We start from the raw sequence: 4,808 nt of genomic DNA on the forward strand, positions 1-4,808 counted from the left end.
ATAAAATTCAATAATTTTAACTCAAAATTTATACACTTTCATGACCGTGATCTCTCACATCACAAGGTTTCATATTTTGACTCAATGGGCATATTGATAAAAAATTAAATTGAATTGTTGCATATTCTTTATTTACTAAATAAGAAAATGACAAAAACTAAAACATAAATTTTGATTTAGGATATAATTTTATGTATGTTGACAGTGTAAAAGAATTCTTACACAGAAGATTTCATTCTAGTTTTAATTAATATTTGCATAAGGTATTACTTATGGTTTTCATTTAAAGTGAGCGACTTGATGGTGTAATCTTTTTGACACAATTAACTGATAGAATTTATTTCCGTAATTTAATCGATAGTAAGTAGAGACGTATATTCGGAATTTAAAATCTATAGATTCAAGTTTTAAGTATTTAACCAACTTATTTTTAAAAATATTTAGAAGTCATATCTATTATTTCTTGTATTTTTCTATTCATCTCTTCATGTAAATTCATATTCTGCATTGAAAATTTGGAATTTAGGTTGAACCCGACAGGTTGCATGCCATATTTTCTAGATTAAGTAGGCTTACTTATAATGAAAAGTAAATAATTATAATAATTCTTTCACGTTGTCGATGTATAGAACTCTAAATTTTTATTGTGAAAAAAAAAGAAGAAAATTACAATTAGAAAAAAACAATTTCTCACAAAGAAATTTAATTTTCAACAACCTTTGCCAACTTCTTCAACAAAAGCTTTTAGATACACTTATGAAGATCCACCTTCTTTCAACAGCTTCCCTTTCGATGCTTTCCATTTTTGTGCAGTATTTCTCATTTCTTGTCGTTTTACTCCACCATCCATTACAATTTCTATGCACCTTTTTATCTCTTCACTCTCAACCAACCATCTTCATTCATTCTCATCCTGACACCTGTCTTCCAAACATCTTAAATAAACTTTGCATTAGTTCCTTGATCTGTCCAATGAGGAAATGCCACTACAGGCACGCCTGACGACAAACTTTCTATAGTCAAATTCCATCCATGGTGTGAGATAAAACATCCTAAAGATGGATGTGTTAGGACTTCAAGTTGTGAACACCATGGTACTATTTTTCCCTTGCTTCTCTAATTCCAAAATGCAACTTAATTTCTCTTCTTCTTTTCCTACTTCTTTCATTTTATTTTATTTTTGATCTCTTATTACCCATAAGAATGGCCTTTTAATATCTATCAACCTTTTGTTATCTCCTCCTTTTAGTTTCTTGATAAGTTCATTAGACTCCCAAATGAGATATAAACAATTGATGATTTAGGCTCTGTGTTTTAACCATTCCATGTAGTCATCATTTGACTTTTGAAAAAGAACACCACCAAATGAAGACTCCAAGGAATCTTTTTCCATCCAAGAATGATGAAGGAATTAATGGTCCAATTCCAATTAAATTGTATTTTTTCAATAGCTTTGAGTGGCTCTAGCTCTAATGCATCAAATGTATTCACAAGTACCTTTGGATTTTCTTCACCATCTAATGTTTCTAGTTGCTCTTTAAATATTGGTAGAGCAAACTATATTTATCATCTTTAGAGCTAGATGAAACTAAAAAGAAGGAGGATCTTGGCTTTTTAGTAATGGAAGCCTTGGCAATTGGATACTCCAATTTGGATCATTTGAGCTACACTTCATTTCATCCTCATAGCCATTAAAGTAATAGTAGTATATGTCTAGCACAGTTAGTAGTTGAATTCATAGTAACGCGGGCGGGATGTGGAGTTCACACGCTACCTTAGCTGTCCAAGGTAGCAGAAGATTGTAGACGAGGGATGTGACAGGATGTCCCTTAACTAAAACTCTTCAGAATGATATTTCTTAATGTTTGGGACCCATAACTTCCTATCTCCGACATGTAACGTTTAGAATCATCTACGTCAGACTTGAAACCATCGTCAAATCCGTCAGAGAATGCCACCAAGTTTAAGCCCTTGGGTGCGGTGGAAGCTATGGTGTTCGCCATACAATCAATGTTTGTTCCTTAATTACTTTTGTTGAAACCGTAGAAAAAGAACCATAAAAATAATTTGTCTTCTTTAAATTTTTTTGTGTTTCTTTATTTGACTTTTTAATTACGCAAAATTGAGAAAGAGCAAATACAATTCAGGTAATAATCTCCTTTTGAAACTCTTATTAATAAGTGACAGTTGGGAGGACCAACATCACATCAAACATTGTACGATTAGCAATATAAATTGTACCAAATTTTACGTAAGATGTACTATAAAATTTTTAACCATTTTTATATAAGCTAACAAGAGAGGGACAAACAAAGCTACAAAAATTGTACGATATATCTCCAACAAAGCAAACAAAGAAGGACATTTTTGTAATAAAGCCATGTGTTGTTATTTAGTTACAATTTTTTTTGGCAAAAGGGAATATATATATAGTAATTACGTACTGGACATTACATTATCGCTATTAGTACCTGCGATTACAGATAGGTTACCAAAACGAGCTAACTTATTACAGGTAGACCATACTACTATTTTAATAGAAGATGCTCCAACTTGATCAGCTTGTAGCTTCTTCTTTACTATATCAGGTGGAGCTAGGAGGATACGTGGATTATTGGTCTGTGTTAGCTTGCAACCTAATCTGGACAAAACGTCCGGCAACCTTGTTCCCTTGGCGGAGGCTATGGCGCACCACTGGACTCTCCAACTTCTTCAATATTGACCTGCAATGTAGAACAATGGAACTGTAAGTTGGTTGCATCTTTTCTAGGAGTTCTATGGCCTCAACGGAATCAGTTTCGACTTCAATAGGGCTAAAATTATAAGCGTGAGCCAATGTTTAAGCCGGTAAGGAGGGCTTCCAGTTCTATCATAGTATGGTTGTGACTATAACTTTTTTGTGGAAGCCCATTCTCCACTTTCCAGTGGGCGTCCCGAATGACACCACTGATCCACCGTTTTCTTATGTTTTGATAAGGCACCATCAATGTTAAGCTTGTAAAAACCGATAGGGGGAGGGAACCATTTGACGTGGATATCTACTGTAGCGTTTATGATTGCTTGGGGACTGATTGTGGTAATGTATTCAATGATTTTTTCTTTGACCGTGGAGGAAAGGGGATGTCGCTTTTACCGTTATGGGTGTTATGGTTTCTGTTGAGCCAGGAGATGCCAAAGGGCAAAGGGAAGAAGTTTAATCCATTTATACAAACCATGGTCATAAGGAGGGTTCAAATCCTTGAGAGTGAGGAGCCAAAGATTTTGCTGGAAATGGATTTGGGAAATGTTGATGCCTAAATCTAGCCAAAACGTACGGGCTATATGACAATCGAAGAAGATATGGGTAATAGTTTCGAGAGAGTGACGACAAATTGGACAAGAGGGGTTGGTATCGACACCAATACGATGTAGGTAAGCACGAGTGGGTAAGCGACCTTGAGAGCACAACCAAAGGAAGACTTTGAGCTTCTCCAAGGTTTTAAGTTTCCAAATCCAAGAAAAAATGCAAGGTTGATGGCTGGGAGGGGTGATGATCCTTTGGATAGATTTAGTGGTGAAGATACCATTGCTATTGAGGGCCCAGTAGGGTTGGTCAAGATCGCCCAAATCTTTATTAGGGCGAATTCCGGAGGGTTGGAGAATTAAAGGGGTTGGGAGCACGAAGGAAATTTTTTACCAGTCCCAACCCTCTCCATTCCAAAGAGAAGATAAATTGAGGCGACCCTCGCCTTGTTTCAGGAGGCCATGAAGGATAGCTCTGAGAGTGGGGGTTTCTGGGATCCATCGATGATTCCATATGTTGATAGAAGTACCAGTTGCAGGGTTCCACGCAGTAGCTTAGGAACAAATTCTTCCTCCGATGAGGATGTTCTTCCAAATGAAGGAATGAGAAGAAGTCACGGGCCTAGAGTGTTACCGGTGAATCAAGGTGTGAGCCCAAAGAGAGGTGTGATTAGTATAAAGCCGCCAGGCGAGCTGGTAAGGATAGTTTTATTATCTTCCCATTACTTAATCTAATAAAGCATACAATCAATGCTTGTTGAAAACCGTAGAAAAAGAACCATCAACATAATATGTCTTCTTTAAATTTTTTGGTGTTTCTTTAATTTGCCTCTTTAATTATGCAAAACTGAGAAAGAGCAAATACAATTCAGGTAATAATATCTTTTTGAAGTTCAAATTTGAGCCATTTTATTCGATTATTGCTCTGTTTTAGTTTTTTTCTTTGTCAATCAGTTAGCTTTTATTCAGTACCGAGATTTGGGAGTTTGTTGTAGCTGTGATTTGAGTTTCTCTTCACTCTTATACTTTCTTTAATTTAATCCTTTATGGTGCTATGATTTTGGAAGATATATGGTGGTTTTCTTATTAGGTTTATGTTTTTTGGACTCTGTTTTGCTTGTAACTGTATGTTATTTTCTTCTTCTTCTATTTCTGTTTCATCCTTTCTTTGTTTTATCCATTTTATTGTGATGGGATTTTGATAGCCGACTCTTGATTTTATTCTTATTTTGGTGCATAAATATTTATCATATGCTAAGTCGAATGAATATGATTAGAAGCTCACTGATTTGATCAAGCAATTACATATGTTTTGCAACTATTATATTCAAGTCCAAATTTGAATATTGGAAGTTCATAAACATGATTATCACTTCTCTAACATGAATAACAAGATTGATTGTTTCTGTGAAATATACTCCATTTCAAAATTAGTGAATTGTTGAGGCAATGCACACTCAATGAAGCTACTTCATAGACCTATGGATGACTCATATAGAGATATAAGGAGTTGAATTTTACTCCCT

The 4,808-nt window shown here is 35.1% G+C and overlaps 1 pseudogene; it reads right to left on the reverse strand.

The window, feature by feature from the left end:
* Window positions 1-709: 709 nt before the first annotated feature.
* On the reverse strand, window positions 710-2,003 carry LOC125831897 (UDP-glycosyltransferase 75C1-like; annotated as a pseudogene).
* Between the last annotated feature and the right edge of the window lie 2,805 nt (window positions 2,004-4,808).

The sequence above is a fragment of the Solanum verrucosum genome, unplaced genomic scaffold, assembly GCF_900185275.1.
Source record: "Solanum verrucosum unplaced genomic scaffold, falcon-dt-bn FXZP01001307.1, whole genome shotgun sequence".
In the NCBI taxonomy this organism is placed as follows: Eukaryota; Viridiplantae; Streptophyta; class Magnoliopsida; order Solanales; family Solanaceae; genus Solanum; species Solanum verrucosum.